The 24573-nt window shown below is 42.5% G+C and overlaps 1 protein-coding gene across 8 annotated transcripts in view; it reads right to left on the bottom strand.

Moving 5' to 3' along the window:
* EYA4 (EYA transcriptional coactivator and phosphatase 4) overlaps positions 1-24573 on the bottom strand; it is a 401807-nt gene that overhangs the window by 230885 nt on the left and 146349 nt on the right. Inside the window, exon 1 of one of the 8 annotated variants that reach the window (XM_056566573.1) lies at positions 23083-23181. The exons of the other annotated variants lie outside the window; for them this stretch is intronic. The gene's annotated coding sequence lies outside the window, so the exon portion shown is untranslated. Of the gene's footprint in view, positions 1-23082; positions 23182-24573 lie in introns of those variants that run through there. 8 annotated transcript variants of the gene reach the window in all.

Genomic DNA, 24573 nt, shown 5'->3' with positions numbered 1-24573 from the left:
TGTCCAGCTACTGCCCTGTCTTGCTTCTCCCCTTTGCTTCAAAACTCCTTGAACTGTCCTCCCACCTCTTATCCAACTCACTTTTTGACCACCTGCAATCTGGTTTCCGTCCATACCGCTCTGCCAAAACCACTCTAATCAAGGTTAACTCGCATCAATATTCTGTGCTTCTTCTCCTTGGCCTCTCCTCTGCCTTTCACACACTCAAACACTTTCTTCTGCTATAGACTCTCTTATCCTTAGTTGTCACAAATCTAGCTCTCTCATGTCCTCTCACTGTTGTAGTCCCACAAGGCTCTGTCCTAGGGCCCATACACTTATCTACATACACTTATCTATCTATACCCTTGGCCTAGGACAGATTATGACTTTATGTACCACTACAATGCTGATGATACTCAAATCTACCTCTCTGGCCCTGATTTCACCTCCCTCCAATTCAAAATCTAAAATACTCAGCTATATCTTCCTTTTTTTTCCTCTCATTTTCTTAAAGGTGTACTCTGCCCCAAGACATCTTATCCCCTATCCAAAGGATAGGGAATAAGATGTCTGATCGTGGAAGTCCCGCTACTGGTGACCCAGGCAATCTCTCCTGCAGCACCCCTGTACCTCAGCTGCATGGAGCGAGGATTGTTCCGTGGCTGATGATGGGCGACAGGGGACAATGTATTGTGACATCACAGCTCTGCCCCTTGTGATGTCACACCCCACCCCCTCAATGCAAGTCTATGGGGTGGGGCGTGATGGCCACCACACCCCTCCCAAAAACTTGCATTGAGGGGGCGAGGCGTGATGTAACAAGGAGGCGGAGCCATGATGTCACAATACTCCGTTCCCTGTATCGCCCGTCATCAGCGGAGGTACAGGGGTGCTTCAGGAGAGATTGTGGGGGTCCCCAGCAGCGGGACCCCCGCAATCACACATCTTATCCCTTTTAAACTCAGCATGGAGAAAAATGAATTTATTATATTTTCCCATCCTGCTCCATTTTTCTAACCATTCTATCAATTACAGTGAATGACTCCACACTCTCTCTAGTTCCACAAGTTCATTGCCTTGGGGTCACCTTCTAGTGGGTACTGTCTTTCAAACCATATGTCCAGACCCTTACCACAATCTGACGCCTTTACCTCGAAAACATCTCTTGAAATTGCTTACTCCTCAGTGGCCTTCCGTTAAACACTCTTGCTCCCCTCCAATACATCCTCAACTCTTCCGCTCGACTAATCCACCTTCACCTTGATTCTCCTCTGCCTCTTCCCTGTTCAGTCCCTTCAGTGGCTGCCCGTTGCCCAATGAATTAAGTTTAAACTGGTCACCAAAACATACAAGGCCATCCACAATCTGTCCAGTCCATAAATCTCTGACCTGATCTCCCAAAACTGTCCCTCACACAATCTCCTATTCTATCACCCCCCCCCCCCAATGTGCTTTTCCATTGTGCTTCTCCCATGTTTTTCCCATAAACTGGAACTCTCTACCCCGACAAATCTGGCAAAAATGATGAAAAAGGCCTTCCCCCCCCCCCCACAAAAAAAAATTATTATTTCCCTATTGATTCTCAGGCAACAGGTGCTGTTGATAAAAATCGATTGCTCATGAAAGCTTTGAACTTTATTTTCTGTCCATGTTTGTCAGAATAAAGTCACTGTGAAGCATGCATCAACTCCCTGAGCGCAGTAGGATTTTTCAAGAGTATTTGGGACTGTCAAGCCATCCAGTATTTCCTGTACTACAATGTAGTTGTGTGGAATTTACTTATTGTATGCTACTATCATATTGTACTGCATCAGTGCTTGACCATTCTGGAGACCATAATCTCAGGATCTTTCTGCAACATAGTCTATACCTCATTGTGTGTTTTAAGAGGAGAAGATCCATTTGACTCCAACCCTCCATCTAGCCAGTGCCAAAGGAATTACAAGTTAGAAAAAGCTAATCTCTGGTACTGGATTGTAACTCGAAGGCTTTGTTTACATAGTTAAATATATTTATAGACCATGCCAACGCTAGGACCGCACAGAAATGCGATCTCAATAGACAGCATGCACATGATGCACTTCCAAGCGGATTCAGCCAAAAACTTATCGCCACCCACCATCCTTCTCAAAAATATGTACCCTTGGCTGACATAGTGTGTGTGTTTATTTAATGAGGCACTTCTGGAAGCAACTGAAGTGCTCTGATAAAGTATTTGCCCCCTTCCTCATGTCTTATTCTTCTGTTTGTCACTTTAAATGTATCAGCTCAACAAACAGCTTGTAATGTTAGACAAATATCCAAGTAATCACACAAACGGATAGCTTCATTTATTGAAGGAAAAATGTTCTTCCGCTTCACCTGGCTCTATAACCAAATTCAGATGAAAGTTTATGTTCCCTTTCAGTAACCACACCCAGACATGATTACTGCCACAGAGCACATCAACAACTGAAGGTCACAAAAGAACCCAGACTAATATCCAAGGAAATGCAAAAAGAACATGCCATTGTATTTACCAAAAACATCTAGATCAGTGTTTCTCAAGCGTGGTCCTCAAGACTCCCCAACAGGTCATGTTTTCAGGATTTCCTTAGTCTTTCACAGGTGATATAACTGTGGTGATGCCTGATTCACTGACCGTAATTATATCACGTGTGAAAGACTAAGGAAATCCAGAAAACATGACCTGTTGGGGGGCCTTGAGGACTGCGCTTGAGAAACACTGATCTAGATGAATTCTATCTCTGTTCCCCCAGCTCTGCTGTCATACATATACTGTATTTTTATACCAATACTAGCTGAGTACCCGGCATTGCCAGTTTTTTCCTTCCTAATCCTTGTTGGGGAGGAAAATCAACAAAAGAGGAAGCTTTTGACTTGATATCCCATCCTCATATTTTGTTGTCATATCCCAACCTCATATCCCATCCTCATATCCCGTCCTCATATCCCGACCTCATATCACAACCTCCCATCCCGACCTCCTTTCCCGACCTCATATCCTGTCCTCCTATCCCGTCCTGTCCTCATATCCTGTCCTCATAGCCCGACCTCATATCCCATCCTCATATCTTGACCTCATATCCCAGCCTCATATCCCGTCCTCATAGCCTGACTCCATATCTCGTCCCCATATCTGACTTCATATCCCATCCTCATATCTAGACCTCATATCCCATCCTCATATCCTGTCGTCATATCCCGACCTCATTTCCTGTCATTTCCATAGATTTGCATGGGACTTTAAACAAAAACCCTTACCCTCACAAATGGGGTAGTTAAGGGTTAAATTAACTATCCTATATTTTAAGTAACATGCAACCACATATTATCGAAATATCTCCAGCTGTTTGGAAGTTATACAGTAACATATATTTCCCATAGACTTGTATGGGACTGTAACGGTTAAATCACCTATCCTATGTTTGTTGTTGACATATAAGTAACATCTGTGCCAAGTTTCATGTTAATATTTTTAGCCGTTTGGACGTGATGCTGGAACACACATACACACACACACACACACACACACACATACATTATGTATGTAAAGATTTGACCCCTGTTTTGTGTTTAAATTTTTGCACAAAATTTTGCGCAAGCTGTTTTTTTTTTCCGGCTTTTTTTACGTACATTCTGGTGGAGCATTTCCTCCAGATGTGTGTGTTTCGGTGGACCTTGGAGTGACATATTTAGTACGGAATATCGGTATAAGTTATCAGCTATCCGCCCCAACCTCCACAGAGTATCGTATCGGCCCTAAAAAAAACGATATCAGTCGATCCCTAACATATAGATACAGAGATATACAGTTTTACAGATATATGCAATAATATACAGTTTAGGTGCACACTTTACTGTTAATGTTTTATCATTATTTTATGTTTTAATAATGCAATTTTATTACATGGAGAATTACAGTGTATTTTCAGTTGTTCAACTGTAGGCATAAAAAATACACTTGCTTTTTCTATAAAAGGTTTTGAGAGATTGTTGCAGGTTAGTTCACGTTTTTACAGCCTTTTTTTTGTTTTGCGGACTGATTTTGTTATTTTGGGCCTTATTTCTTACTTATGTTTGCAAATAATGAAGAACTTGAGAACTTTTGGACTTTATAAGAATCTATACACTGCTCATGATGTTTTCCAAGGAGAGAGGAGCAGCAACGAACAGGCACAGCACTCACGTGCGCACTATTGCCTGTTCACTTTAGTTATTGGGCGGGTCTCGGCACCCAAACTTCCACTGATTAAAAAAAAATTCTGATTTGTCACTATGACATTTAACCTCTTAGGTTTAGATCTAAAAGTAATCTAGTATATGTGGCTAAATCACTAAATATTTCTGTAAACCCAGCATAGGCAACCTTCGGCACTGCAGATGTTTTGGACTACATCTGTCATGATGCTTTTACAGCAAAAATGGTCCCAAAGCATCATGGGAGAAGTAATGTAAAACATCTGCAGTGCAGAAGGTTGCCTATGCCTGCTGTTAACATTTTGTAGATACAAGCAATTTTGATTTTTTTTTGCCACATTGTATATTATTTAGGTAGTAAAAGTGGACCAATAAATTTGTGTATATTTATTGCAAAGCACAATAATAGTGTATGTTTTGAACCTACATCTTTTTACATTAAATAATGCAGGAGAAAAGCAAGTCATTAGTCCAGATTTATTTAAATGTGGCAGAAATCTGACACAATTTGTACACAAAAAAAAAAATGGTGTTAGTCACCGTTTTACTCATACATCTTTGCTGGGTCCGGCAAAGAGGGCACATCCTTTGTAAAGGACATAGAAGGGGCATGGTATAACCATTGATTGGAATCATAAAACATAATTTCCCAAAATATTGTCAGTATTTTAAGAAATATTGTTGGGTATGTGAGCGGTAGTTGTGTAAACAAAAATGCTTTGTTGATATCAAAGATGGATGGGCAAACTGGTTAAAGATAACAGAAAGGTAACAGTAAATCAACAAACCACTTGATAAGTGGTGTAAACAATATAAATGCATGGATCCATCCTACTTTGTATCAATGGTGCAGGCCAGTGGTGATGTAATGGTGTGGGGCATATTTTCTTGGCACACTTTTGGCCTATCAATACCAATAGAGGATCATTTATTCGTGACAGTCTACCTGTCTTATTGTTGAGTATTGTTGCTGACCATAACCATCCCATGACCACAGTGTACCCTTCCCTGATGGCTACTCCCAGCAGGGTAATATACCATGTCACAAAGCTCACATAAGCTTAAACTGCTTTCTAGAACATGACAATGAAATCACTCTACTTTAATGGCCTCCACGTTGACCAGATTTCCTTTGGGATGTGGTGGACCAGGAGATTGGCATCACGGATGTGCAGCCAACAAAACTGCAACAACTGAGTAATGCCATCATGTCCATATGGACCAGCATCTCTGAGGAATGTTTTCAGTACCTTGCAGAAAGCATGTAAACATGGGGTCTAACGGAATCCTAGAAAAGTGTCCCTAATAAAGTGGTTAGTGAGTGTATACTTCAAATAAAAATGATCATGTTTCTATCGCCATACAGTAATATGAATTGGAATAACATTTATGTGACAGGTCAAAAGAACAGTCCAAATAATTAAAATTATCAAAGTGTTATTTATCTGATAAACAATAATTATGTTGTCTTTCATCTTGAAACTGTAACTACACGCTTCCACACTGTTAGTGGCTATGGATAACACATACAGTCGGGAAATGCAGGTGAGACCTGAGCTTTTAGATTCAAGCAGTGTCAATTCCAGGTGCAGGCAGGTCACAACAGCATATGCTAGCTTGGACCACAAGCATAACATGGAAGAGCACCCTAAAATACACAGCTGGTCGTGCAAACAATTACGAATCACATGAAGGATTAATCCTCTGATAAATTCATCTCAAATTCATTGATATAAGAATTAAAGGGATAATCCAGGATTAGAAAAACAATGCTTTCTTACAAAAACAGTGCCACACCTGTCCTCAGGTTGTGTGTGGTATTTAAACTCTGCTCTTTTCCCTTAAGTGGAACTGAGCTGTTATACCACACACAAACTGATGACAAGAGTGCTGGTTTCTGGAAGAAAGCAGCAGTTTTTCTCAACTTGGACAATACCTTTTATCTTTTAGGAGAGTGATCAATTGTTTTAATATACTGTTTGGAAGTACTTAAAAATTGTAACCTTGCGGCTGCTGTTGTTGCCAAATAAAAGGTTGGCTGTTTGACCGATTTTTACACTTACACAATACATGTACACAATACAACTGATCAAGTCTGGGAATTAAAGAGTACCTGTCATTATCTTGTTAAATTTTATAATCCTCCCAGTTCACTGCCCCGTCATGATAAATCACCCCTTGCCTTTATTTTTTTATTATAAATTTTTAGTTTTCTACCCCTTGATATTGCTCTGTATTTTCTGCTCAGTCTAAATCAGATTCACAGACTGGGAAGGGGCATTACCCAACAGGCATGACATTATCTGAAGCCATACAGGGGAGAACTTCCTTCCTTCCTGTGCTATACACAGCTCAGAGCAGTTCAATGTGAGATGAGCTATGATTGGCTAAGGCTGACCCCCCCCCCCCCCCCCCCAGCACACCAGACTGCATTTCCTGATTTTGGACATCTCCCAGGCCAGCAAGAGTCCAAAGCCTGTACAAGAGATGTGGGAAATGTGCTCTGGACAAGTAGGGAGACACCTAGTGGCAGCTTTTTTAAACACAAATAAAACATAGAAAACTTTTTTTTTAAACAAAGTACATTAGAAAGATTTTTTATTTACCATAAGGAGTGCAATAGCAAAAATCAGTTTTAATCATAGTGCCCATTTAAGTGTTTAGCAGTGTTTATTCCAAGTTTCTTAAAGGGGGTATTGCAACATGGGTATTCTGACGTCAATTAACTAATCCCCTAGCCACAGGACAGGGGATTATTGTGAGATCGGGGTCGAGCGGTGGGTCCATCACTTGGTTCAATGTCTATGGAGCTGCTAGATATAGCACAGTGTAGTACAATGAATGGAGTGACTTTGCCATACTATTAAATGAGTCTGGGTACAGTTTTGAAGCTTGAAGGAGGTCCAGCAATTGGACCCTCAGTGATCACATATTTATGCCCCTTCTACTGCCTGAAAATAATTCTTCTATATTTGTAAAAAGCCCATACACTAAACTGAAAAATGTAAATAATATTTACTTCCTGTCACGATGCCGGCTGGCAGGTAGTGGATCCTCTGTGCCAGAGAGGGATGGCGAGGACCGCGCTAGTGGACCGGTTCTAAGCCACTACAGGTTTTCACCAGAGCCCGCCGCAAAGCGGGATGGTCTTGCTGCGGCGGTAGTGACCAGGTCGTATCCACTAGCAACGGCTCACCTCTCTGGCTGCTGAAGATAGGCGAGGTACAAGGGAGTAGGCAGAAGCAAAGTCGGACGTAGCAGAAGGTCGGGGGCAGGCGGCAAGATTCGTAGTCAGGGGAGATAGCAGGAGTTCTGGTACACTGGCTTTTAAACACACAAAACGCTTTCACAAGGCACGATGGCAACAAGATCCGGCAAGGAAGTGCAAGGGAGGAGGTAGATATAGTCAGGGACCAGGTGGGAGCCAATTAAGCTAATTGGGCCAGGCACCAATCATTGGTGCACTGGCCCTTTAAGTCTCAGGGAGCTGGCGCGCGCGCGCCCCAGAGAGCGGAGCCGCGCGCGCCAGCACATGACCGCAGGAGACGGGAACGGGTAAGTGACCTGGGATGCGATTCGCGAGCGGGCGCGTCCCGCTGTGCGAATCGCATCCCCAACGGCCGAGACAGAGCAGCGCTCCCGGTCAGCGGGACTGACCGGGAAGCTGCAGGGAGAAAGACGCCGTGAGCGCTCCGGGGAGGAGCGGGGACCCGGAGCGCTAGGCGTAACAGTACCCCCCCCCTTAGGTCTCCCCTTTTTTTTGTCCGGTGACTGCCTCCCCTGGGATGAGGACACCGGGAAGGAATGTATGGTTTCCTCAATGGCAGGCAGCACAGCAGGAGTAGGAATGGGGAGGGATGGCAGAGGGCGAGACCTGGCACGGGGCAGTGTGACACCAGGACGAGGGTCATGAGGGGACACAGAGGTTTGCCTGATGGGACTGGGAGGGGGGGAGAGGCATTTCCTGTGGCAGGCAGAGTCCTTAATGACCTTAGGGGGAGCGGATACAGGAGGAACCACAGGGTCACGGCAGGGATTACTGGGAACCGGTTGAAGGCAGTCCTTGGAACAAGAGGGACCCCAACTCTTGATCTCCCCAGTGGACCAATCCAGGGTTGGGGAATGGTGTTGAAGCCAGGGTAGTCCAAGGAGAATTTCGGAAGTGCAATTAGGAAGGACAAAAAATTTAATTTCCTCGTGATGAGGTCCGATGCACATTAGGAGGGACTCCGTGCGGTAACGCACGGTGCAATCCAACCTGGCTCCGTTGACCGCGGAAATGTGGAGTGGCTTGACAAGACGGGTCACCGGAATGCGGAATTTATTCACTAAGGACTCCCGAATAAAATTCCCAGAAGCTCCAGAGTCCAGGCAGGCCACGGCTGAGAGGGGAGAGCTGGCTGAAGTAGAGATCCGAACAGGCACCGTGAGACGTGGAGAAGCCGACTTAGCATCAAGAGACGCCACACCCACGAGAGCTGAGTGCGAGCGTGCGTTTCCCAGGCGTGGAGGACGGATTGGGCAATCCACCAAAAAATGTTCAGTACTGGCACAGTACAGACAAAGATTCTCCTCCTTACGGCGATTCCTCTCTTCCAGGGTCAGGCGAGACCGATCCACTTGCATGGCCTCCTCGGCGGGAGGCCTAGGCGCAGATTGCAGTGGAGACTGTGGGAGAGGTGTCCAGAGATCTAAGTCTTTTTCCTGGCGGAGCTCTTGATGCCTCTCAGAAAAACGCATGTCAATGCGAGTGGCTAGATGAATGAGTTCATGAAGGCTAGCAGGAGTCTCTCGTGCGGCCAGAACATCTTTAATGTTGCTGGATAGGCCTTTTTTAAAGGTCGCGCAGAGAGCCTCATTATTCCAGGATAGTTCAGAAGCAAGAGTACGGAATTGTATGGCGTACTCGCCAACGGAGGAATTACCCTGGACCAGGTTCAGCAGGGCAGTCTCAGCAGAAGAGGCTCGGGCAGGTTCCTCAAAGACACTTCGAATTTCCGAGAAGAAGGAGTGTACAGAGGCAGTGACGGGGTCATTGCGGTCCCAGAGCGGTGTGGCCCATGACAGGGCTTTTCCAGACAGAAGGCTGACTACGAAAGCCACCTTAGACCTTTCAGTAGGAAACTGGTCCGACATCATCTCCAAGTGCAGAGAACATTGCGAAAGGAAGCCACGGCAAAACTTAGAGTCCCCATTAAATTTGTCCGGCAAAGACAGGCGGAGGCTAGGAGCGGCCACTCGCTGCGGAAGGGGTGCAGGAGCTGGCGGAGGAGATGGTTGTTGCTGCTGAAGCTGAGACTGAACTTGCTGTAGCTGTGACTGTTGCTGCTGTTGCTGTGACTGGAGCTGCTGTAGCTGCGACTGGAGTTGCTGTGTCATGGTGGTCAAGTACGACAGCTGGTGCTCTTGTCGGGCGACCAATGTAGGGAGGTCGGCGGCAGCTGGCAGAGGAACTTCAGCGGGATCCATGGCCGGATCTACTGTCACGATGCCGGCTGGCAGGTAGTGGATCCTCTGTGCCAGAGAGGGATGGCGAGGACCGCGCTAGTGGACCGGTTCTAAGCCACTACAGGTTTTCACCAGAGCCCGCCGCAAAGCGGGATGGTCTTGCTGCGGCGGTAGTGACCAGGTCGTATCCACTAGCAACGGCTCACCTCTCTGGCTGCTGAAGATAGGCGAGGTACAAGGGAGTAGGCAGAAGCAAAGTCGGACGTAGCAGAAGGTCGGGGGCAGGCGGCAAGATTCGTAGTCAGGGGAGATAGCAGGAGTTCTGGTACACTGGCTTTTAAACACACAAAACGCTTTCACAAGGCACGATGGCAACAAGATCCGGCAAGGAAGTGCAAGGGAGGAGGTAGATATAGTCAGGGACCAGGTGGGAGCCAATTAAGCTAATTGGGCCAGGCACCAATCATTGGTGCACTGGCCCTTTAAGTCTCAGGGAGCTGGCGCGCGCGCGCCCTAGAGAGCGGAGCCGCGCGCGCCAGCACATGACCGCAGGAGACGGGAACGGGTAAGTGACCTGGGATGCGATTCGCGAGCGGGCGCGTCCCGCTGTGCGAATCGCATCCCCAACGGCCGAGACAGAGCAGCGCTCCCGGTCAGCGGGACTGACCGGGAAGCTGCAGGGAGAAAGACGCCGTGAGCGCTCCGGGGAGGAGCGGGGACCCGGAGCGCTAGGCGTAACACTTCCTTAACTGGTTGCCATCTAAGGAGGAGCTGGCTCATCCTGAGACGGCAACCGGTGTATGGCGCGGGGCATGTGGGCCAGCTGATTGCTGTAGCTGGGGGCCACTGTTAATAGCAGACATGCAGCGATCGCCGCAGCTGGCTATTAATCCTTTAGATCGCCGCTGACAGCAGCATCTAATATTGATAGAGCCTGGCTAAACCAGGCTTTATCAATCGAGCGCAGAGCACACAGATCAATGGAGTTCTGTGGAATTCCCTTGATCTATATGAGGAATGTAAAAAAAAAAAGTTGAATAAAAGTTTAAAATAAAACGCATCAACCCATTCCATATTAAAAGTTTAAATCGCCCCCTTTTCCCATAGTGAATATAAAAAATATGGAAACATAATAAAAATAAACATGTAGTACCACATAAACATATGTGGTAATGTTAATTAAACCGCATGGTCAATGGCGTATACAAAAAATAACAAAGTCCAAAATTGCATATTTTTGGTCACATTGTATACCCTAAAAAATGTATAAAAAGCTATCAAATAGTCCCATCAAAACAAACATGGTACCAATAAAAAAAATTGGAAAAAATGATCTGTCGCACATCCTCGTAAAGGAAAAATAAAAAAAAGTTATAGGGGTCAGAAGATGACAATTTTAAACATACTAATTTTGGTGCATGTAGTTATAATTTGTTTTAGGTAGTAAAATAAAATAAAATCTATATAAATTGGGTATCCTTGTAAACGTATGGACCTACAGAATAAAGATAAGGTGTTTTTTACTGAAAATGCACTGTGTAGAATGGGAAGCCCTCAAAAGTTACAAAAGGAAATTTCTTTTATTCTGCCCCACAAATATTTTTTTTCTAGTTTCACCGTAGATTTTGTGGAGAAATGATTAATGTCATTACAAAGTAAAATTGGTAGCGCAAAAAACAAGCCCTCATATGGGTCTGTATGGGGAAAATTGAAAGTGTTATGATTTTTTTTAAAAGGTGAGGAGGAAAAAACTAAAGTGCAAAAATGAAAAATGGCCTGGTCCTTAAGGGGTTAAAACTCCCGACCCCCCCCCCCCCCCCACACACACACACACACACAAACACACTCTAAGCAGAAAATAAATCTTCATTGGCAGACATATGAATTTGGTAGATTGGTGCCTTTTCTCTACCTTTTCTTGTTCTTTTATGTCCCCAAATAAGTTTAAATCTGGACGAAAAACTCTAAACTCGATAAATGTATTATATCCCAGTGCACAGACAGTTGTACACAGTTGTTTTTTGCTTTTCAGCAGTAGTCTTTGTATTCAACTGACACAGATGTATATTCATTCCCAGTGATAATCATGCAAACATTCTTCTTGTCATTCTTTTTCACTGCAAGTGCATAGCATGTTTTACTTTTCACATGTCTAGACACCAAATGCTGTGGAAATCTCACTCTGATTTTACAGACAGTCCTGCTGCACCCTGTGTTTGCAGCATAGCGGACTTTAAAAAGGGTAGCACTGATAAACAAACTGCCAATATGGATATATCTACCCCTTGTGCAGAAATAACACCAATTTGGGCCACAGAATTTTGGATACATTCATAAAGGATTTGCTTATCAGCTCATTTTGGAAAGGAATGTACAAATTTAAATTTGGCATTTGCTGTGATTAATGTAAAAAGCATGATCCAAGCTTCATAGCAGTTTCTGTACACTACTGCTGCAAATACAGGGGTCACATGGACAGCGTTTATTGGTCATTAGAGCAGATGGATATTTTTGATCAACCTCATAATAAAGCCAACTTGTCAGCAGCTAAACAGGGGTAAAAATAAGATTCCGCCAATGTCAATCAATCACTAGTAGTATGCAAGTAGGCATGGAAGCGAAGAATAAGAGAAGATGAACTGACTAGCTCATGGCTTTTGCAGTGTTTGTGAACGACCCCTGGGAAGTTAAAGGGGTACTATGGTGGAAAACTTTTTTTTTTTTTTTTAAATCACTTTGTGCCAGAAAGTTAAAACAGATTTGTAAATCACTTCTATTAAAAAATCTTACTTAATAAGTACTTATTAGCTGCTGAATACTACAGAGGAAATTATTTTCTTTTTCGAACACAGAGTTTTCTGCTGACATCACGAGCACAGTGCTCTCTGCTGACATCATGACCCCAGTGCTCTCTGCTGACATCTCTGTCCATTTTAGGAACTGTCCAGAGCAGCATATGTTTTCTATGGGGATTTTCTCCTACTCTGAATAGTTCTTAAAATGGATAGAGATGTCAGCAGAGAGCTCTGTGGTCATGATGTCAGCAGAGAGCTCTGTGTTCCAAAAATAAAAGCATTTCCTCTGTAGTATTCAGCAGCTAATAAGTACTGGAAGGATTAAGATTTTTTAATGGAAGTAATTTACAAATCTGTTTGACTTTCTGGCACCAGTTGATTAAAAAAAAAATGTTTTCTTCTGGAGTACCCCTTTAACCTCATTTACATATTAACAAAAAATGCTTATATCTTGGCACTGAAAAGGACTATAGAGGAAGAAAAATGTATGTCTGTAATCCTGATGAGAAGTTCTATCTATCCCTGAGCTTATTTGTTATAACCCCTGTTTTGCTGCTAACAGGTCCATTCTAAGATTCATGTTCAAAACACTAGAGTACATAGAAGTGACTTTTGTGTAATAAACTGTATAGCATCCAGGACCTAATCAACTACAAAAAATTAGAAGATCAGGGAGTAAAATGTGTGACATTCACATGTATTCCTGAATTTACTACAAACTGGGCTATCTGAGGTAACAACAATACTGTAAAATCTTACATTACAGGAGGGACTGCAACACTAGTCTGGCACCTGATTTTCCGACAGTGGCGACAGCTTCTACCACCATAGGGCTTGGGGTTCATTGATAGAAGCAGAGTTTGTGTCATCATTGAATACATTACAACCTCTAAAGCTGTGTTGGTTTCACTTCTCAAACTGATAAGAGCATAGTAAGAAGCAGACTTTCTCCTCACTGAACATGAGCCTTTTTTTTTTATTATTCAATAAATGCTTTAAATCCTAAAACAAAAAACCTATCCCACCCTTATAAAAATTTCTAATCCCAAAGTAAACCTTATAAAAAGATAAAGTTAAGCCTAACACTGTTCTTTTTCTTCTACATGGGACATGGGATAACATTTTTTTTTTTATAAAACTACATTATCAGACAAACGTTTGTACACACTTTTTGTTCGATAGCATTCCTTGTTTTTTTTTTTTTTTTCTACATTGCAAATTCATGTTGAAGATATGAAACTATGAATGAACACATGAAAAAAAATAATAAGCAAATTTTATATTTTAGAATATTCAAAATAGCCCTCTTTTTTGCTTTGATTACAGCTTTATGCACTCTTGGTATTCTGTCAATTAGCTCCATGAGGTAGTCACCTGAAATGGTTTTCAGTTACCAGGTATGCCTTGTCAAGAGTTAACATGCATTTTCTTGACATATTTTGTTTGAGACCATCAGTTGTGCAGAGGTAGTGTTGATACACACTTCCATACAGTTTTTAGCGTTATTTTACTACTATTAACAACTGTAAAATATTATGTTAAGACATGAAAATTGGTTACTTGCTTCATTAACCCCTTAAGGACCAGGCCATTTTACACCTTAGGACCAGAGCGTTTTTTGCACATCTGACCACTGTCACTTTAAACATTAATAACTCTGGAATGCTTTTAGTTATCATTCTGATTCCGAGATTGTTTTTTCGTGACATATTCTACTTTAACATGGTGGTAAATTTTTAGTGGTAACCTTTCTTGGTGAAAAATCCCCAAATTTGATTAAAAAAATAGAAAATTTAGCATTTTTCTAACTTTGAAGCTCTCTGCTTGTAAGGAGAATGGATATTCCAAATATTTTTTTTTATTCACATATACAATATGTCTACTTTATGTTTGCATCATAAAATTGACATGCTTTGACTTTTCGAAGACACCAGAGGGCTTCAAAGTTCAGCAGCAATTTTCCAATTTTTCACAAAATTGTCAAACTCACTATTTTTCAGGGACCAGTTCAGGTTTGAAGTGGATTTGAAGGGTCTTCATATTAGAAATACCCCATGAAAGACCCCATTATAAAAACTGCACCCCCAAAGTATTCAAAATGACATTCAATAAGTGTTTTAACCCTAGGTGTTTCACAGGAATAGCAGCAAAGTGAAGGAGAAAATTCACAATCTTCATTTTTTTCACTTGCATGTTCTTGTAGACCCCATTTTTGAATTTTTTCAAGGGGTAAAAGGAGAAAATTTATACCTGTATTTGTAGCCCAATTTCTCTCGAGTGTAAATTGTTCGGCGGGCGCAGTAGAGGGCCCAGAAGCGAAGGAGCGACAAGGGGATTTTGGAGAGTACGTTTTTCTGAAATGGTTTTTGGGGGGCATATTGCATTTAGGAAGCCCCTATGGTGCCAGAACAGCAACCCCCCCCCCCACATGGCATACCATTTTGGAAACTAGACCCCTTGAGGAATGTAACAAGGAATTAAGTGAGCCTTAATACCCCACAGGTGTTTCACGACTTTTGCATATGTAAAAAAACTAAAATGCGTTTCCCCCCAAATTTCCCATTTTTGCAAGGGTTAATAGCAGAAAATATCCCCCAAAATTTGTAGCCCCATCTCTTCTGAGTATGGAGGTACCCCATAAGTTGACCTGATGTGCACTACAGGCGAACTACAATGCTCAGAAGAGAAGGAGTCATATTTGGCTTTTTGAGAGCAAATTTTGGTCGGAGGGCATGTCGCATTTAGGAAGCCCCTATGGTGCCAGAACAGCAAAAAAAAAAAAACACATGGCATACCATTTTGGAAACTATACCCCTCACTGAATTTAATAAGTGGTGCAGTGAGTATTTACACCCCACTGGCATTTGACAGATCTTTGGAACAGTGGGCTGAGCAAATGAAAAATTTAATTTTTCTTTTTCACGGACCACTGTTCCAAAAATCTGTCAGACACCTGTGGGGTGTAAATGCTCACTGTACCCCTTATTACATTATGTGAGGGGTGTAGTTTCCAAAATGGGGTCACATGTTGGGGGGTCCATTGTTCTGGCACTATGGGGGCTTTGTAAACACACGTAGCCTTCAATTCCGGACACATTTTCTCTTCAAAATCCCAATGGCGCTCCCTCTCTTCTGAGCATTGTAGTTCGCCCGCCGAGCACTTTACATCCACATTTGGGTATTTTCTTACTCAGAAGAAATGGGGTTACAAATTTTTTTTTTGGGGGGGTTCCTATCTTCCCTTGTGAAAATGAAAAATTTAGGGTAACACCAGCATTTTAGTGAAAAAAAATTTTGTTTTCATTTTCCCATCCAAATTTTACGGAAATTTGTCAAACACCTGTGGGGTGTTAAGGCTCACTATACCCCTTGTTACATTCAGTGAGGGGTGTAGTTTCCAAAATGGGGTCACATGTCGGTATTTATTTTTTTGCGTTTATGTCAGAACCGCTGTAAAATTAGCCACCCCTGTGCAAATCACCAATTTAGGCTTCAAATGTACATAGTGCGCTCTCAATACTGAGCCTTGTTGTGCGAACGCAGAGCATTTTGCGCCCACATCTGGGGTATTTCCGTACTCAGGAGAAATTGCGTTACAAATTTTGGGGGTCTTTTTTTCCTTTTACCTCTTGTGAAAATAAAAAGTATTTATTAATTATTTTTTTACACTAACAGGCTGGTGTAGACCCCAACTTTTCCTTTTCATAAGGGGTAAAAGGAGAAAAAGCCCCCCAAAATTTGTAGTGTAATTTCTCCCGAGTACGGAGATACCCCATATGTGGCCCTAAACTGTTTCCTTGAAATACGACAGGGCTCCGAAGTGAGAGAGTGCCATGCGCATTTGAGGACTAAATTAGGGATTGCATAGGGGTGGACATAGGGGTATTCTACACCAGTGATTCCCAAACAGGGTGCCTCCAGCTGTTGCTAAACTCCCAGCATGCCTGGACAGTCAGTGGCTGTCCAGAAATGCTGGGAGTTGTTGTTTTGCAACAGCTGGAGGCTCCGTTTTGGAAACACTGCCGCACAATACGTTTTCAATTTTTATTGGGGGGGGACAGTGTAAGGGGGTGTATATGTAGTGTTTTACCCTTTATTTTGTGTTAGTGTAGTGTAGTGTTTTTAGGGTACATTCACACTGGCAGAGGTTTACAGTGAGTTCCCTGCTAGGAGTTTGCGCTGCGGAGAAAAATTTGCCGCAGCTCATGCTTGAAGCAGAAAACTTACTGTAAGCCTGCCCGTGTGAATGTACCCTGTACGTTCATATGGGGGGGGCAAACCTCCAGCTGTTTCAAAACTACAACTCCCAGCATGTACTGACAGACCGTGCAGGCTGGAAGTTGTACTTTTGCAACAGCTGGAGGCACACTGGTTGGAAAACCTTCAGTTAGGTTCTGTTATCTAACTCAATATTTTCCAACCAGTGTGCCTCCAGCTGTTGCAAAACTACAACTCCCAGCATGTACTGATCACCGAAGGGCATGCTGGGAGATGTAGTTATGCAACAGCTGGAGGGATCGCAACTACAACTCCCAGCATGCTTAGACAGCTGTTTGCTGTCTGTGCATGCTGGGATTTGTAGTTTTGCAACATCTGGAGAGCTACAGTATAGAGACCACTGCAAACTGTGGCCCTCCAGATGCTGCAAAACTACAAATCCCAGCATGCCCTGACAGCAAACAGTTGTGTGGGCATGCTAGGATTTGTAGTTTTGCAAGATCTGGAGGGCTATATAGTGGTCAAGATCTGGAGGACCATATAGTGGTCTCAAACTGTAGCCCTCCAGCTGATGCAAAACTACAACTTCCAGCATGCCCAAACAGCTGTCTGGGTATGCTGGGAGTTGTAGTTTTGCAACATCTGGAGTGCTACAGTATATAGACCACTATATAGTGGTCTCGGACTGCAGCCCTCCAGATGTTGCTAGGCAACTTACCGGCTTCCGTCGGATCCAGGGAGCCTGCTGCACGACATCGCCGCCCGCCGATCTCCGACGCCGATCGTCGCCCGCAGCCTCCGCAGATCGGTAAGTGGACTCCGGCGCCGGTCCTCTGTCATTTCCCCGTTCTTCCCCGCCTATTGTGGGAGGGCAGGACGGGGAAAACGAAAGTTAACCCCCCCGCCCCCAATCTGCTATTGGTGGTCATGTCTAGACCACCAAAAGAAGGGATAGGAGGGGTGGTACCCCTGCCACCTCACTCCTATCTCTTCAGGGGGATTGTCGGTGTCTTAGACACCCGCGATCCCCCTTATATTCCGGGTCACCATAGACCCATAATGACACGGAATCGCGCAAATCGCAAGTGTGAATTCACTTGCGATTTGCGCTGATCGCCAACATGGGGTCTGATGACCCCCCTGGGCATTTGCATGGGGTGACTGCTGATCGATATCAGCAGTCACCCCGATCCGGTCCCCACCCGGTACACGGCGGGGACCGAAATTCCCACGGATGTATGAGTCCGTTCCTGGTCCTTAAGGGGTTACGACCACCACATGAAAAGAATTACATCCGCTGTAGAGGATAAGTTGAAAGATCAAGTACCAGACAAGCAAAGAAGCCACCACTGGTGAGTCAAAATTTTAAATTTTTGATTCCAAATGACTTGCCTTTGTGAGATGCAGAAATGGAAAGTAGATGGTTTTCACATGTGTGGATAATTTTGTGAAGCCTAAAAGAGGATGTGAGATGCCAGGCTATGTTAGTGCTAATTGAATAAATAGGGTTAAAATGGAGTGTCGCATTAAGTGACATGGCCTGTACAATCAACTCACCTAAACCCAATTAGTTTAGGTCGGCAGCTAACAAGTGTTCAGCACCTCTGAGAAATCCTTCAAGAATGCTGGAAAACCATTCCAGGTAACTACCTCACAAATCGGATTGAGAGAATGCCAATAGAGTGCAAATCTGTTATCACAGCAAAAGGCTACTTTGAGGAACTAAAAATATAAATATTCTGGCTTTTTTTTTTTTTAGCACCTCAGCATTCCATATGTGTTCTTTCATAGTTTTTATATGTTCAATATGAATCTACAATGTAGAAAAAAAAAAAAAAAAACAGGGAATAAGAAGCTGTGTCCAAAAGAAACATCAACATAAATGTCATGAGTCAAGTATTTCCACCAGAATATTATCCAGAGCATCACACAGCCCCCATTAGCTTGACTTTTTCCCATAATGTATCCTGCTGTTTCTTCACTGGGTAAGGGACACGCGCATCTGTTCACATAATATAAGAGGAAGTGCAAATCGGCAAGCCAGGTGATCATCTTCAATTGTTTTGTAGCCCTGTTCTAGTGCCCACATGTAGGCACTGTGCCACAGTAATTAGTATGAGGAATTGAACCAGACGGCCAAACCTTGGCTCTCCATATACATCAATGAGCCTTAGATACCTATGACAAAAAATTGCCCTCTGACACATGCTACAATATATACAACACATAACCCAAAGGGGATAATAATACCTTCTATATCATGTTACAAAAAAATAATAAAACATAACTTTTATTTAAGTGATACTAAGTTGAGTAAATGTATATTCCCAATTTCAGTGTATACTGTTAACGTGAACTAGAAATCTTCAATATATTGATTTAAATAAGGAACTGCTACACATGGCTCTAAACTGCTAAGCATGTCCACTTTGCTCAAAATAGGAACACATTGAATCTTCATTGCAGTATAGATCCAATTGCAGTCCTAACTCATTGTGGTGCACAACAGTTTCTCAGGGACTGAGGATGATGATGGCCACCAAAATAATTTATTAGCAATATATACACTGTGTGTGTTGTACATACTGATTACTGCAGACCTGTAACAATTTTACGTATTTGGTTCCATATAAGAATCAAAATACTTGATATATCTAGTTTCAAACCCTATATAGGGCATTAGATTGTATATAGAAACCACTTCATGGTCTGAAATTATCAGTATATTATTGGGGCCTTTTATTTCCTTTCTGAAATCCAAATCTGCCTGCTAGTGACGTAATTCCATGTTTACAGTGATGAAATGGATGGGTCTGTGCATTTATTCATACAGTATGTATATAATACTCACCTATTAGGAGAACTTGAATAACATTTTATTTTAAATATTTCTTTCTATGTGACACATGATATAGAAGAGATTAATAACCCCTTTGTGTTATCGGTTGTATATTTCACCAGTTCACAAGTTTTCATTTCTAGACCTATGGTTTGCCGAGAGGATTCCCATTAAAGGGGTACTCCGCTCCTAGATGTCTGAGGTGGGGGTCCCAACACTGGGGACCCTGTGATCTCCATGCTGCACCCAGCGTTCTTTAAGAGTGTTGGGTGCAGCGCCGGAGGCTCGTGACGTCACGTCCACGCCTCCTGAATGCAATTCTATGGGAGGGGGTGTGACTGGCAATACGCCCCGTCCCATAGACTTGCATTGAAGGGGCATTGTCGTGACGTCACAAGCAGGATGTTACCATGACGTCACGAGCCTCTGCCCCGCATCGCCAGTCATCCGGCACGGAGCGAAGTTCGCTCCCTGCATCGGATGTCTGGGGTGCCGCAGTGGAACAAGATAGTCAATGTTCTTCACTTTAGCTGTCATGTTTTTAATGTTGTGGCTGATTGCTCTTCATATGTATAAATTTTATTACTAGAGGAGTGGAAAGTGATTGGGAAAGGGTATTTCTATAGTGCTTCTTGTCACAGTACTGTTGCAGATAACTCATGCTCATTCCTTTTAACAGAAAAACTACTATGAGAGGGGAGAAACACTGCTATGCTTTGGCTTTGCTTAGGAAAAACATTCTCGGTGATCACCATGATAGGTGGTTATTACATTATGAATGTGGAATTTGGGCTGTGGCTGTTAGGTCTGGGACCTTGCTCTGTACCAGGACCGAAGGTTTCTAAGCAGTACACTACTCATCAGAGAACCACACTACCTTCTCTGGCATGTATTTTTCCTTTTATTGCATTTTAATGCCATCTGTTTCTCAGGTAACACACACTGCCACAAATATAGCAAACAATGTAGGATTTATCACACTAAGTAACCCGCTTTCATCGCTCCATAGTGCAATTTTGATGTTTACGTGCCCCTTGTAGATGCTTTCAGCAGTAGCATGGAAACTCTGACCAGTTACAAAGCCACATTGCCACATAGCAAGCTGCAATGTACATCTTTCTAGAATAGCCCAACAATGTTTGCTCCAGTAGCTCTTTTGTGGGATTGAGCCAGCTGGGCTAGTCTTCACTTTCTATGCACATCAATAAGCTTGGGGTGCCAGTGAAACTGTTGCTTGTTCAGTAGTTGTCTTTCCTTGGAACACTTTCGTGCAGAAAATAACCACGGTGTACCAGAAACAACCCATAAGAACAATTGTTTTGGAGATCCTCTGACCTAGTCATCTTACTATCACAACTTGGAACTTGTCAAAGTCACTCGGATCCTTATCCCTGGCCATTATACTTGCTTTACACACTTCAACCTAAACAAACAGACTGGTTACTTGTAGCTTAGTATATTGAATAGAAAATATCTCTTACGAAAGTGCCACAATCCCATTACACAGCTGAGTGGCAGGATTGCTGAGAGTTGGACAGCCACCAATTTGATATTAAGGGTCTATCCTAAGGATAGGACATCAATTTTAAATAATCAGATAACCTCATTGAAGCAGTGTTTAATTTTGAGCACACCTTTTAAATAGAAACAAAAATGCCACAGCATCACTGGGAATGAGACAGATATCTGGCAATGCAGGATATCTAATAGTACAGATTTAAAAGACCATAGTATAACCTCTTGTACCAAATATCATTAACCGATAATAAAGTATGTATAATCAATGGGTCATCATGATGCAATGAGTATCATTTATAATCTCATGTATCTTGTTGTCATGTATGTCAATCACTATGGTAAATTTATATATATAATAGATACCAGACACACACCCACATGCTGCAGATAACAGACCACCATGTATTCATTACATTTAACACACACTCAAAAGTATGTTCCCATCTCAGAAATATAAAGGTATAGCTACAAGATACACCTCCAAAATGGAAATACACCTTTTCTAATAACAAATGTATAACTAATTAGACAAGATCTAGACCTCTATCTTAAAGCGTAACTACAAAGTTTTATAAAAAAAATAAAAAATACTTATAGTGCAGCAATAGCAAATCAGCGAATAAATACCTCAGCATAGCGGCGTTTTAGTACCTGCAGTATCAGAATGAGTCTCCTGCTGTCACCATTGCAGCTGTACCTAGCGTGCTACACAGCTCCAAAGAATTGCACACTAAATATGGCTGCTATGGTGAGCGTAGATTAACTTTCTATAGCACACAGTGCTGCACTATAGTAATTTTTTGTTGTTATGCTTCAATAATTACTGCATTTATTTTATTCCATTAACTGCCAATTTTTTGGGGGTTGCTCCAAGCTCATATGGCATGGCATGTTAAGTTACAATATTTACAGTATTAAGTAATATCACAATAATGTTTAGGGTTGCTCAGATTAAGGCATTGCAAAATTAATGGAATGACATGTTACTTTACAATATTAAAGCAAATCTGTCATCAGAATCACCCGCACTAAACCTGTTACACAGGCTTGTAGTGCGGGTGATCCTGATTAAAACGCTCCTTACCTGGTTAAAAATGGTTCAGCGCTTCTTAAGATATCTATATTTTTAGTTTTCTGTTATTCCCTGGCTTGGGACTCAGTGGGAGGTGTTATCATCTGGGACTCGGCCACACGTCATTCTAGCTGGGCGGAGCTGCCGCCCGGCTCATGAATATTCATGATCTTATCCTCCTGGTCTAATTCTTCTTTCTCGGTCTGGTGTGGAGGGCCGCGCATGCGCCGTGTTCCGTACATCCGGCTTCACTCAAGCTGCGGCCCTATACAAATAAGAAGACGGGCTGCATAAGTGAAAAGCCGGGGGTGGGAGGAAGGGAGGGACGGAGGGTGTATTTATTCACAAACAGACCGAGAAAGAAGAATTAGACCAGGAGGATAAGTTCATGAATATTCATGAGCCGGGCGGCAGCTCCGCCCAGCTAGAATGACGCGTGGCCGAGTCCCAGATGATAACACCTCCCACTGAGTCCCAAGCCAGGGAATAACTGAAAACTAAAAATATAGATATCTTAAGAAGCGCTGAACCATTTTTAACCAGGTAAGGAGCGTTTTAATCAGAATCACCCGCACTACAAGCCTGTGTAACATGTTTAGTGCGGGTGATTCTGATGACAGATTTCCTTTAAGTAATATCACAAATGTAATAATCGTGCAATAATTCCTTAATAAGGCTGAATAATAATCAACAGAAGCTAAAACCATTTTTGTTAATAAACATTTCTTCATGCAAGAAAATTACAGTTTTGCTCATTGACGACTATATATACATTTTTACATATTTCTATTTTTGTGTTCCACAAGTATCTAAGCTGTGACCACATAGGTGCCATCTGTCATAAATTATTTCTGATGTACTGTATTTAATTCTTTGCCTGCGGTCAAGAACCATTAAGAGGCGTTTAATAAGCATGTGTTAGGATCTTGTTCCTCAAAGAAGTTGTCTGGTAGAATTTATTACTTTTGTATTGTCCCCAGGTTACCTAAATAACTAACACCTTTACTCACCTTCCTCCGCTCCTTCACAGCTTTGGTATCAGGGTACCCAATCCATTGCCCGTGACTTTGCTTTCCTCCGAGCTGCAGAGCATAGCGTCTACAACTGGGAAAACTGACAGTGCTGCTCACCAATCACTGGCTGAGGTGGGACAATGATTGGTAGAGCGGTGCTGTGACATCACGTCTACAGCTCCGGCGGCTCTTTGAAGCAGGCTGTAAGCAGAGACTGGCCAGAGAGGGGGCATCTTGATTCCGAAGCTATGAGAGAATAGAGGAAGCACAAAGATTGTTAACTGACTTAATGGTCAATGCAAACAGAACAAAGATATAGGTACTTTTCTGCCTACCTGTTAACCAGGTGCAATAACCAAATGTATTATATGCAATAAAAAGCAGTAAAACAAGTGCAATGCATTCTATGTAATTTTAAGGAATATACAGAAGGTACTAATTGTTGGTCTGAATATCACTGGCTCATGGCCAGAAAAATGTTACTCAGTATTCTTTCAGCCTGAATAACACCAGATTTTTAGACTAGAGGTTATATTATTTTTTTTGCTAACAGTTTGATGTAGGTGTGCTTTGGCACCCAGTTAAGTCAAGTACACAGCTGTATTAAAAGGGTTGTGCAAGGCCACTTCTATTCAGCAGTATTTTGGTCAGTATTTTACAACAGTGTTTGTAAACCATATCTACTGTAAGTGTGGCTCTGGAACGTAAAAGAGATGTGATTTTTATCATAATAGTTGTTTCACTCCTAGTTATGGCTTACAAACACTGGTCCAAAATACTTACCTCCTAAGATCAGAAAGTACAGTATGATCTAAGATCAGAACTGAGATCAGAAAGTATGATCAAATAAATAAATAAAAACGTGCTAAATTTCAAAACCAAAGGATCTGACATCTGACCCTGGAAGAAAAACACAAAATAGGAGCCATAGATGGGAAATTTGACTGGGGCGGTACACCTGTCAAACCGTAAGCAGGTGTCATCAGGCGAGCTCAGGCAGGACAGAAACTTCCCATGGAAGAAGATTCCATCATAGAGAATGGCTCCATAAACAGCTAAATAGCCGTATTTCAGAAGCAGATATACATTGTAAAATAAACTGCCTCCACTTCTTGAATAGATGCTTAGTACATTTGTCTTTATGCCATTCTGTCTCTCTACGCTCCAAAGTTAGTAGGTGTTTTAAAGACTGTATGCTTATTTGAATCATGAACATAGATGACTCAAACAAAGAAGTAATAAGTTGCATTCTGCTGCCATGCAGTCACCTTCCTTCTAGTAATTAAAGCTACAAAAAGGGGTTAAGAGTATACACCATAGCACACTGCTCAAAAAAATCCCTCACCCCCTCCCAAAACTGTTGAACCATGAAATAGGTTAGTGGCATATTCTTGACAATTCGGGCACTCAACTAATTAATAGGTCTGGGGGGGTTAAATGGCATAAATGGCTCCATACATAATTCTTAGTTGTGTATCCCTCCATGCA

Source organism: Hyla sarda, chromosome 3 (genome assembly GCF_029499605.1).
Source record: "Hyla sarda isolate aHylSar1 chromosome 3, aHylSar1.hap1, whole genome shotgun sequence".
Lineage (NCBI taxonomy): Eukaryota > Metazoa > Chordata > Amphibia > Anura > Hylidae > Hyla > Hyla sarda.
This window is presented reverse-complemented; position numbering and strand designations above follow the sequence as displayed.